This window comes from Dama dama, chromosome 5 (assembly GCF_033118175.1).
Source record: "Dama dama isolate Ldn47 chromosome 5, ASM3311817v1, whole genome shotgun sequence".
Lineage (NCBI taxonomy): Eukaryota > Metazoa > Chordata > Mammalia > Artiodactyla > Cervidae > Dama > Dama dama.
Window position 1 is genome coordinate 46,350,900 of NC_083685.1, and position 13,675 is coordinate 46,364,574.

A 13,675-nucleotide genomic window follows, 5' to 3' on the forward strand; every position below is an offset into this window, starting at 1 on the left:
GCAGGTTAATTTGAATATTTATAACAAAATAAGTTGAAATCACCATATTGGCATATTGTGTTGAGTAAGACTGTGGGCTCTGTATCCAACTATGTTACTTTCTGATAGTTTGGGGTCAGGTTACCCAGATTCTTGTTCTTGTGGCTTATTCTGTAAAATAGAGATCGTAATGATATACATTTATTGGATCACTCTGATCTTAAATAGTTTACTTATGAAGCCCTCTGAATAGTATTTGACACAAATTAAGGGCTAATTAAGACTTAGCAGCTATTACTATTATTATAGATTTCACATGTCTTAGAAAAGACATCGAAAACTCTAAGCCTTTTTTAGTTAGTACTTATTAATAATATCATGTAGAGGCTTATATGATCTTCACTAGCATTTAAAGCACATTACATTGCAAATTCCATCATAAAAAAAAAATTAAGGCTTCTTATCCTCTAAAATTTATGTCAGGAATCAATGACTTCATCTATCATCTTTGTTCTGTCTTTCTTTCTTTTATTATGTATCTATCTCATTTGTTTACCTGTTATTCTCCACTATGTGTCTATATTATCATTCTCTTGAAACTACCTGCATCAAAAGCATCTATGGAGATGATTAAAATAATGATACCAGAATCTCACTCCCAGAGGTGTCAATGAATAGGACTTTGGAAAATCTGAGGAATTTGCATTCTTAACATTTGATCTGTGCATCTTAAGCACACAAGAGTTTAAAATTCAATGTTTTGGAAATCTGAACTCATCTTTATTTTCTAAACATTCATTCCTCTGTGGATTAAATGTCCTTTCTATCCATAAAGAGCTATTTCATTAATTATACTCAATCCTCAAAGAATACCATAACGGCATTGTATTACATATTCGTCAGATTGCTTAGTATTTCAAATTCATTCATCTTTCAAATTTTGATTGATATTCTATCACTTTCATATCTACTACAGCTTCAAATCCTATATGAACAAAAATACGAAATCATACAGAAACATTTACTGCATTCATGCTATCTTTCTGTATTTGCTGTAATTCCCATTAAGTAACACAGTACCTAGTGATGGAAAACACAGCTGTGATGATCAGCCATATAGAAGTGTATTTGACCTATGATTGTCCTAGATTCTGCAGAAGTTATTTGACTTCTCTAAATCTCACTTTTCTCATCTTAAAATATTTACCAATATTTCCATATTTACTAAAGTGATTATGATTAAGTAAGATTTACATAAACTTCCTAATGCATGCCTTGTGCAAAGAAGTCAATCAAAAAATTTGGCTTCCTATCCTTCCACCTTTTTCACCGTTCTTTATTTTCAAGTATCACATGTGAGTGTGTGAGTGTTCCCAACTAGACAATTAAACTTTTGAGACTTTGGTTTTGTGTCACTTTGTATCTATGACAAACAAGATCACTATTCCATAAATAGTTTAATTATCATCATATTCAAATATTACTTTATTAGAATGTAAGAACTGTATTTTTCATTACTGACTGTTAAATATATACTGCATTTACATATATGTTGTCTTCACTAGGCTTGGCTCCTTGTGTATAGTCAGCGTCTTATTTGTGTATCTCTAGAGGGCTTCCCTTGTGGTTCAGCTGGTAAAGAATCCACCTGCAATGCAGGAGACCTGGGTTCGATCCCTGGATTGGAAAGATCCCCTGGAGAAAGGCTACCCACTCCAGTATTCTGGCCTGGAGAATTCCATGGACTGTATAGTCAGTCCATGGGGTCAAAAGAGTCAGACACAACCAAGCAACTTTCACTTTCAGAGGCTTTTGTGGGCTTCCCTGATAGCTCAGTTGATAAAATCCGCCTGCAATGCAGGAGACCCCAGTTCGATTCCTGGGTTGGGAAGATCCACTAGAGAAGGGATAAGCTACCCACCCCAGTATTCTGTCCTGGAGAATTCCATGGACTGTATAGTCCATGGGGTTGCAGAGAGTCAGACATGACTGAGTAACTTTCAATTCAGAGCCGTCTGTAGAATCTGGTATAAAATAAATACTTTATGTGTATGTGTTGAAATAAATGAAGATATGGGTTTTACATTTCTAAAGAAGAAGTTATGAGGAAATTTTAAATTAAGTAGCTTGTTTAGTCATGGAGCAGAGTAATGTTTTGTTTTGTTATCTAATTAAGATATATGCCTGTAAAACAATTAAGACCTTTAAACATTCTTTGCTACTCATTTTAGCTCTTGTGTCATCCACTCTTTAAATGTAGAACCTGGCATCTAGTTGCTGCCAGCTGTGTGAATGAATGAATAAAAAACCAAGTTGATGGATACTTCACAATTCCAATATCCTGGCATTAATTTTACAAATGGCATTTGAGGTGGGTTTGAAGATAACTAGTTCAAAGCAATTATGTCCTTGTTTAGATGGAAGAATTTTTCAGTCCAAGGAATAAGGAGATGTATTCAAAATCACAAATTTACTTTGAAAACAAAAATGGGAGAATGACATATATATGGACTTTTTTGTCATTTAAGTATTTTTGCATAATGGAAAACATGCTATTAGAAATAAACAAGGTAATGAATTTGCAATTGTCCATACATATCAAGAAAGTATAAAAATAAACATTAAAAATAGCTTTTTCTCTCTGTATATAATTATATGTAATTACTCATGATCAGAAAACTGTGGACCTACAGGAAGTAAGACTCAGAATTAATTAGCAATTAATTAGAATTAATCAAGTTCTTTAAATTTTGTCTAAATATTTGCTATTTTGGCCAGCAATATCACTGACGATATGTTGCTCACAGTGCTTCACAATTGGTGGGTCTTATGCTATGTGACTATGAGGAAGAAATTTTAAGTAGCTAATGATAACTGAATAGAATGATTGAACCATGTACAATACTCAGGGAATAATGGATACAGATAATGGGATAGGAAAAATAAAGTTCTGTCATTCTTCCAATTAAAATAACAAATTTCACTTGATGTAAGTATGTATCACTTACATTGTTAAATTAAAATTAATAGTGTTTACATAAGAATAAGTATCATCACTTTAAGTTAAATATAATAAGCCTGTATTTGTATAACTGATATAACCAAATTACAGTTTTAGAATTTATCATGATTTGTACATCTGTAATATTTAGACCACAATATATCAAGTGTTTGTGTGTTTCAGTTCTGTGCCCTGAACCATGACTGACTCAACCTGCATGAACTTCAAAAGCAAGTTTGGAGGTCGGTTTGAATCTTCACCAGCTTATAACTCCCTTCGGTCATTCTCAAAATGCACATTCCTGGACCTTACATTCAGAGATTTTCAATGTGTAGACACAGAGTAGTTCCTTGGAATTGTCCCACTGACTCTTGCATGTACTAAATTTTGAGAATTACTGGACAGGAAAATAAAAGATTTATTTATTTTTTATTATTTTTTGCTTAATTAAAATATTGCATAATTGGTGATAAATGGTCCCTTCTCTGCTTTCTGCTCTCTGAAATCCAAATAATTGTTTAAAATGATTGAAGCATAAGTAAATGTTAAATACTGTACCTTATCACAGACAACAGGTCCATCATACTACTAGTGGAGCATATATTCCCTAAATTACTTGCAAGCTACTAAAAGAAAAGAATTTCCTGCATGATACAAGTGAAGCGAAAGTTACTCAGTCATGTCCAACTCTTTGCAACCCCATGGACCATACAGTCCATGGAATTCTCCAGCCCAGAATACTGGAGTGGGTAGCCATTCCCTTCTCCAGAGGATCTTCCCATCCCAGGGATTGAACCCAGGTCTCCCATATTGCATGCAGATTCTTCCTCAGCTGAGCCACCAGGAAAGCCCTGGTACAAAAACAATTTTACTTTTCACTTTTTGTCTTTGAAGGACCAGAAACTTGATGAAACCTATTTTGTATTGTGGCTATTTTCTTATTTTGTTTCTACTTACTTTGGGGAAAAAAAAAAAAAATTAAAACAGCTATTAAAAAAAAAATAAGGTCACCTAAACTCCATTTTTAAAGCCTTCAAATCTGCTGAAAAGCAGTATTGCTATGTATTTACGCATAATTTCTATAAGAAAAATGGAAGGAAACAGTTCACAGCTACATTACATGCCTAATTCTAGTTTTACTTCTAGCAACATTCAATGAAAGAAAAAAAAAAAAACAATGGTGCCTAAAACCGTTTGGAATGTTTTAAAACAAATAATTTTTAGATTTGCACAGTTAATATATTTGCTTTGGTTTTGAATTTAAAAAGAAGCAGCTTATTATCTGTAACATAATTACCAACCAAGCAATTAAAACCAATTAATGCATACATATTCATTGTATGTATTATTTGCCTGTCTGCAAAGCATCGTGCTATAAATGTAGAGAATGCTAATCCTCTGAACAATGAAGAAAACCAAGTTAGGATTAGATGTATCTTCTGCCCCTTGGAGTTTATAGATTAGGACCTATGATTGTAGAAAACAAAATATATTTGGGGTGTTTTTTAATAGATTAAGAGAGGCTCCATACATGAAAGGGCCCAGTGATTTCAAAGGATAGAGATGAAGAAGAAAAGAATCCAAGTAACAGGTAAAGTCACACGGAGTGTAAGGATCTGTAGATTCAAGACTTCTGGGCACAAGACCTCAGAATCATGAGCAGAAATGAAGGAAGCTATAGACCTAATTCCATCATTTTACAGAAGAGGAAGTAACATTCCAATAACTTGTCTACTGCTTCAGCGAACTAAATTAATCTGACTCTCAAAAAGTAATGAAACACTTAAATAGCTGAAATGAATACATTATGTTAAAAAGAAACTTGATAATAAAAGTCAATCACATTTTCACTGAATATATCAAAAGATAAAATGTATAAACTTACTTAAAATTGCTTCAAGTATGTACCTCATTTCAACAAAAGTTGAAGTATGTAAACTATATCTATATGTATAAACACATAATCTATATTTTCTACTTACAAAGTGTGTTTATAACAAACAGATAAAGGATTTTCCCCATTTTTAGTGTTTCTATTTTAGGAAAATTTTAAAAATGTGGATAATTAAAAGGGTATTGCTTTAACATTACTGTAAAGATTCAGAAACTATTATAAATGATTTCCCAGATGTATCTGTAAAAAACCTACAACATTTGCAAAAGAATTGACTCACTCAATTATGTTAAAAGATATCAAATATAAGAAAAGTAATATAATGTTTATTATTAAAGATGCTAATATTCAGAAGAAAAAAGGACAACTGTCTACACTAACCTAATTTAATTCTTCCTGGGTGTGGTTGTACATCTTTATCTCAGTGTATGTAATACTCATATGAATAGCATCTTTCCATAATTTAATTTTGAATGTCACTGCTAGATTGACCCAGAATTTATGTACATTAGCAAAAGAGAAAAAACACGCTTCATACAGAAATTGCCTATTTTTTTGGCTGTTATAATTCTGTTTACAGATAAATACTTTGTTTTACTTTACATATTTTTTTAATCTATTTAATGAGTTTTAATAGCCCTATTTATTTTCTATAAACTTTTGGGCTTTAGTAAATCTAGTCTGTTGCATAAATTAGGAAAAAAATGTTTTCTTATTACAATGTTTTTAAGAAACCTGTTTACTAAAGAAATACAAATATCTACTCTATTAAGTGGCTTCCTTTACTCATCATTGTTTCACCTGAGTAAAGGAAGCTTTCATTTCATGAGGTCCAAACTGTCAAAATTTGAGTTTATATTATGTTTCTCTGGAGTAAACCATTTGCTATTCTGAATTTTAAAAGTGAATTCTGCTGTATAACATTTCAGGATAGGTTGTTGGCACGAAGCATTGTTATTGGTCATTTAAAAACATAGGAAACATTTTTAACTTCTTACAAAATAGTTTTTAAGGCACTGATAACTTTCTTGATATTATAGGGCAAAAATATGAATATTAATTTATATAATTATAGGCTGATCTAGGTGCATCCACATTTATTCTAGGTGATGGGATTGTAAAATTGCTTTCTGAGGCTTTCAGTCTTTTCTATAACTTTGAATTCGAATTTTTCTGTTTTTGCATTATTAATGGAATCTCTCAATTCTAATTTGAATTCTAATTCTAATTCTCTCTGTTTCTAATTTGTAGTGGGCTTGGAAGTCAGATGACAACAACAAAAAAGGTGTAATAGAATGTGTTAAACAAAATAATGGATAAGGTTTATAAAGAGCCTAAACACAGTTTTAGATTAGAAAAACTTGGCTGCATTATAGATAGGCTGTTTTGCTGGAAATCTGAGAGTCTAAACTGATTGTGTGAGTGTGTGTATGTGTGTGTACACTATGCAGAATCTTCTGTTCATTCAATTTGATTATTAATGAAGAGGAGTTCACAAAGTGGACATTACAGATGAAATGAGCTACTTCCTCTTCAACTACTTCCTCTTCCTTTTACATTCAGGGTGTCTTAATTTGGTTATTTGCAGAAGTTGACCTTGAAACAGGAATTTGACTGGCAAGTACTTTGTTAGCAGTTTCAAGGATGATGTGTTTAGGTTATTGATGTCAAGAGGAAAGAGGTGAAAATATCTCAGTGTATCAGTGAGTAGCTGACTGCTGTGGGCACATGGATAGTGGTCCACTGAAGATGCATGAACCGTTTTGAGAACACACTTTATTACAGTTATCCACCTGAGAGGTGAGACACTGTATTAATTTACTTAGTGATATCCTTGGTCAGAGTGCGGGCTGTGGATGGGGAAGGTGACTTGAGGATGTTAATTCCCCACCCTCACCACACAGTGAGGGCTGGGTACATAAAATACCACCTGCTAAGTCTCCTTAGTAAGAATAAGGACAGAAATATTAGGGTGAGGGTTGTGAGAGTTGGACCATATAAAAGACTGAGTGCTGAAGCTTTCAAATTGTGGTTCTGGAGAAGACTCTTGAGAGTCCCTTGGACTGCAAAGAGATCCAACCAGTCCATCCTAAAGGAAATCAGTCCTGAGTATTCATTGGAAGGACTGATGCTAAAACTGAAGCCCCAGTACTTTGGCCACCTGTTGCGAAGAACTGATTCATTGGAAAAGTCCCTGATACTGGGAAAGATTGAAGGCAAAAGAAGAAGAGGGTAGCAGAGGAAGAGATGGTTGGAGTGCATCACTGATTCAGTGGACATGAACTTGAGCAAACTCTGGGATAAAGTGGAGGACAGGGAAGCCTGGTGTGCTGCACTCCATGACATCACAAAGAGATTCAGAAATGACTTAGCAACTGAACAACAACAACATTAAGGTGAGATTTTTAGGGAAAGTTAAAGAGATTGAGTTAGAATAGTGTATAGATATTGAATTATGTATGCTTAATCTATTGTAAATGTGCAATAAATCTTTTCATAAATGCCACTTCTTCTAAATATGTTAAGTCACTTCAGTTGTGTCCAACTCTTTGTGACCCTATGGACTGTAGCCTGCTAGGCTCCTCTGTCCATGGGATTCTCCAGGCAAGAATACTGGAGTGGGTTGCCATTTCCTCCTCCATGGAATCTTCCTGACCTAGGGATCAAACTGGCTTCTCTTATGTCTTCTTCATTGGCAGGCAGGCACATTATCACTAGCACCACCACTGAACCACTATTGTATCTCTGCTAGGGAAAGCAAGGAACATCAGAGAAGTAAGACTCAAAGTGAAATTTAAAAAAAAGTCATTGAAAAAAAAAAAAAAGTCATTGAAATTTCTAGACCCCAACAAAGAACTAAGCTCAAATATGTATGACCTCGGGAATGTTCAAAGCTACTTGGCAGAGAAAAAATAAGCAATGCAATTCTCATCTGTTATTTTTAAATTACCAGAATGGAAACTGACTTAGAATTACACAGAGCATTCAGTTTGCTTCAGTAGCTTCCATGTTACAAAGAGTGGCTTAGGTAGTTTTCAAGGTAAAGCTAGGATGACATATTTGTATAATGACCGTTAAAAATGATGTAAATGTAATGATTTGGAGGTACCGGGAAAATGTCTGCATTATTTAAAGTGACAAATGTTAATTTAGTGGATAAACAATCTGTCACCTGCTTGGGATGTATTCTCACAGCTGTGGGGATCAAAGGGAAGGATGACTTACTGAAAGTCATTCCGGAAGCACCTGTTCCAGACAAAAGGATAAATTGCTTTTATTCTTAACTTATGTGAATATTATTTGAAATGTGGGGGTCATTTGCCACAGATTTGGCAGCATTAAGAAAACTTATCATGTTCACAGGTGGTGTGCTCACTGAGAATCAGAAACAACTGAGCTCACTGCACCAAAGGGAAAAAAAAAGCTCTAAGATTAGAAAATGGAGGAGCCAAGCTTCCTTTGGGAGTTTAATGTTTTGGCCAATTAGACCGAATAATATTGGATTTTTCTGCCTTACTGTAAGAAATATATATTATGACAGACCTAGGGCTTCTGTATCTGGTAAAGTTAGATTTAAGTAAAATTTTAATAGGAGAATAATAAAAATGCTTAATAAATAAATGAATGTTTAATAAATAAAGATCTGTTTTCAAGGACAAGTGTTTAGTAGTCCTAGATTTGCTTCCATGGGTCAGTTTTAAGTTGTTCCTCTATAATTAGTGTGTAGTTATTATCCATATATCAATAGTATTATCCATGTATCAAATCTTTAATATTTAAAATGTATTTCCTTTCTTGTATAATATAAATAACTCTGTGATTTCTCAAATGGCTTTTTATAGAGGCATAGATTTTTAATTGATATATATTATGCTAATGATAATAAACACAATTTAATAATCCCCTGGAGAGAAAGTTATGAAACTTCTAAACACATTCTTTAATGATATTCAGAGCTGCAGGAATCTAGTTCAGAAAGTAGGTGTTTTCCAACTGCGGCTTAAAAATAAGAATCACATGGCAAGGCTGTTAATAATGTAAACCAATTTATGAAAATTTGGTTTATCTAATCTGTAAGCTGAAATAAACAAACACCAAGTAAATAATAAACACACATAAGCATACATATATACTCTCCCAGACTTACCTCAATCTGAAGTGCTACACATGAAATCTCATGGCTATACTTTTACCTAAAAAACAATTAAAAATCTTGGAAAGTTATGTTATAAAATTGTTATCTACATATTTGATACACTCCAGTGTTCAAAACAGCAATAATTATCCTGTTTGGAAAAAAGCTTATCTTTTGCCTGAGAACATACCAACTTTTAAAATTCCATAGTGAGTGAAAATGAAAGTTGCTCAGTCATGTCCGACTCTTTGCAACCCCATGTGGACTATATAGTCCATGGAATTCTCCAGGTCAAAATACTGGTGTAGGTAGCCATTCCCTTCTCCAGGAGATATTTATATATTTATATTTATTGATATATATCAAAATATTTGAAAACTGTTTAGTTAAAAAACTGAAAAATCATCACAACTGAGAAGAGTAGTCTTTTCTCTATAAATTACAAAGTGTTTAAAAACTATACTAAGTTAGCAAAACTAAGTTAGTATTTGACATTAAAACCACTGACTATTTCTAATTTGTTGCCTCCACCTTGTATTTCACTTTTGAGTCCTGTGCTGTCTTAATCTCTGAATGACACCAGTCCATTCAGTCGCTCAGTCATGTCCGACTCTGTGACCCCATGGACTGCAGCATGCCAGGCCTCCCTGTCCATCACCAACCCCTGGGGTTTACTTAAACTCATGTCCACTGAGTCAGTGATGGCATCCAGCCATCTTGTCCTCTGTCATCCCCTTCTGCTCCTGCCTTCAATCTTTCCCAGCATCAGGGTCTCTTCCAGTGAGTCAATTCTTTGCATCAGGTGGCCAAAGTATTGGAGTTTCAGTTTCAGCATCAGCCCTTCCAATGAATATTCAGGATGATTTCCTTTAGGATGGACTGGTTGGATCTCCTCACCATCAAGAGTCATCTCCAACACCACAGTTCAAAAGAATCAATTATTTGGTGCTCAGTTTTCTTTATAGTCCAACTCTAACATCCATACATGACTACTGGAAAAACCATAACCTTGACTAGATGGACCTTCATTGGCAAAGTAATGTCTCTGCTTTTTAATATGCTGTCTAGGTTGGTCACAACTTTTCTCCCAAGGAATACGTGTCTTTTAATTTCATGGCTGCAGTCACCATCTGCATTGATTTTGGAGCCCCCCAAAAATAAACTCTGCCAGTGTTTCCACTGTTTCCTCATCTATTTGCCATGAAGTGATGGAACCAGATACCACGATCTTAGCTTTCTGAATGTTGCATTTTAAGCCAACTTTTTCACTCTCCTCTTTCACTTTCATCAAGAGGCTCTTTACTTCTTCGCTTTCTGCCATAAGGGTGGTGTCATCTGCATATCTGAGGTTACTGATATTTCTCCCTGCAATCTTGATTCCAGCTTGTGCTTCATCTAGCCCAGTGTTTCCATGATGTACTCAGCATATAAGTTAAATAAGCAGGGTGACAATATACAGCCTTGACGTACTCCTTTTCCTATTTGGAACCAGTCTGTTGCTCCATGTCCAGTTCTAACTGTTGCTTCCTGACCTGCATTCAGATTTCTCAAGAGGCAGGTCTGGTGGTCTGGTATTATCATCTTTTTCAGAATTTTCCACAGTTTGTTGTGGTCCATGCAGTCAAAGGTTTTGGCATAGTCAATAAAGCAGAAATAGATGCTTTTCGGGAACTTTCTTGCTTTTTCAATGATCCAACAGATGTTGGCAATTTGATCTCTGTTCCTCTGCCTTTTCTAAAACCAGCTTGGACATCTGGAAGTTCATGGTTCACATACTGTTGAAGCCTGGCTTGGAGAATTTTGAGCATTACTTTGCTAACATGTGAGATGAATGCAATTGTGCAATAGTTTAAGCATTCTTTGGCATTGCCATTCTTTGGGATTGGAATGAAAACTGACCTTTCCCAGTCCTGTGGCCACTGCTGAGTTTTCCAAGTTTGCTGGCACATTGAGTGCAGCACTTTCCCAGCATCATCTTTTAGGATTTGAAATAGCTCAACTGGAATTCCTTCACCTTCACTAGCTTCATTGGTAGTGATGCTACCTAAGGCCCAGTTGACTTTGTAAAGTCAATGGCTTTAGTCTTCTTTTACCAGAGTGATTGAATCTCATCAGTTTCATCCCATTTGTCTCATATTTTGGATTCTTCATCAACCCTTAGATGAGTTACTGAAATTGCCTCTATAATGGTCTCCCCACTTCCAATTTCATTATATTTTCCACACTAAAGATCAGTGTCATTTCTGAAATAAATCTGACAGACCTCGCCTCTTAAATGAATGACATACAAATCGTATACTAACTTCTCACTTCTATTATTCTCTCTCGTACCATGGTTTCTGTATCTAAATTCTTTATCTAAAAGATACTGAACCAGTATGCCCTCTCTTGTCTCTAATCTTCTGAAGATGATGTTCTCTCAGTCTGGATTACTAATCTCTTTATCTTTACCTGAATATTTTTGGTCTCATCTTCAAGAGGAAATGAATAATAGGGATATCTGGGCTGAACTAAATAACTCCCAAATGTGAATTACATACCACATCATATGTTTTACTCTTAAATTCTATAATGCAAAAAAAAAAAAAAAAAAAAAACTTGTGAAAAGGTTAAGAAATATACTTTTGTGTACCAAATTTGTTTTTTCTTTTAGGCAATTTCAAGACTTCCCCAAACAAAAATTCTTATTGTATTATAAGCATTACATCAGAAATCATTATTAATTATTAATCTTTAAACATATTAAGACTACTTTAGATATATCACCATAATCTGTAAATTTTCTATCTTATACTACAAAGGAAGTATTTACTTCAACCTCAGAAAATATGAACAAGTATAACTACTTAAAGGAATGGGTCAATTTCAGTGAAGAAAAATAATCTCATTAACTTTGTTTTGTCACGTAGTTTCCATGCCAGCCATCTCATTTAACATATGAATTTAATACTAGTTATGTTAGTTGTGTATGGACCATGTGTCAGCTATATTACTCCAAAAATAATTAAAATTTTCAAAGGAGTGATCATTCCTCAGTCTTTTAGTTCAGAAAATTCACACTCATGGAGTCTGATTAACTTATCCAAAGTCATAAAATAAGTTTTGAAGACAATTTGCAAACCCAGTTCTTTTGAACTCTAAACCTTTGTACCATCTGCCACCATCTGATCAACTAAGCCAGTGGTTAACATAGATGTTTCTCAAATAGTAGTTACATTACACTATTAAACCAAGCTAATTTATTTGTTTCTCAAAAATATAAATGGTACTCTCCATCTTCAAAAGAATTTTGCTTTATCGCCCTTCTCATTAGTATTATACAGCAAAATGAAAAAGTGGCCAGGGGAAAATTTCTTTATTTCCAGTTTATGAATCCAAAGAATTCTCTTTACGGGGTTGTAATCTTACAGTTTTCTAACCAACAAAACCGCCACATCAATAGATGGCTTCAAAAATAATATCTGTAATGGACAAATAGAAGGAAATATTTCTATACACTTTCTAATCTTCACAGGTATAAGGGGTAATTGTGATATGACATAAGCCATATTTGGTGATAACAGCATCATTGAACACAGACTCACAGCAAAACTTTAGTAAACCAAAAAATAGAAAAAAGCAACTGATCTGAATTAAAATGATGTTCAGAAAAGATATCTTAGCACGTCTCAACTAAACAGTTATAATTAAACTAAAAATTGTATTCTTAGATCTAATACACTTTATTTCTGTGATATGAAGCATCAGTCTGTTACAAGTAAATAAACAAGGGCAAGCATTTTATGAAACTTCTGCTATCAAAAGGACAACACTACCATTCCAAAGGAAAAATATTCTATGTTTCCTGAGTATTTGATAATATAGAAGAGCTACAGAAATGATTATGCTTAAAGACGTTTCAGAATGTTATTTAAAGCATTCAAAATGGTACTTGGTATTTTATCTTTGTCTTGATTGCAGTTGACTGCAGTCTCAATTGCCTTTCTATTTGCGATATTGTTTCCCCCTTCTTTTATTTTCTTTTTCATTTATTTTTTGCCTTATAATCAAACAGGATCTAGTTTTCTTTTAAACTTAGCACATACTCGTAGTTGAATTATTCACTGAAATTGATCATAATATGTCTCAGTTCAGTCACTCAGTCATGTCTGACTCTTTGCTACCCCGAGTACTGTAACACGGCAGGCTTCCCTGTCCATCACCAACTCCCGGAGCTTACTCAAACTCATGTCCATTGAGCTGGTGATGTTATACAACCATCTCATCCTCTGTCGTCCCTTTCTCCTCCTGCCTTCAATCTTTCCCAGCACAATACATCTACTTTCCAAATATTCATCCTATTAGGTTTTTTATTATAGTTTGCAGTTTATATTTATTCATGATTTACATAATTTATACTTTTTGTATACTCACTGTAACAGGCTTTTTACTATAGTTTATAGTCCCTTTACTCAGAAATCAAATTTTTCTCATTACATTAGAAAAAATTATATATTTTCATCTGGCAAGTTTGGACATTTTTTTTCTTTCATTTTCATGTTTGTTATCTATTCATTCCTAGTATAACACTTTATTGTATTAAAATAAATTAAAACATAGTATGGATAAACAAATGAATCTATTGAACAAAGAGAAAAAACTTGTTTTTTTGGGGGAAAGAAGATCA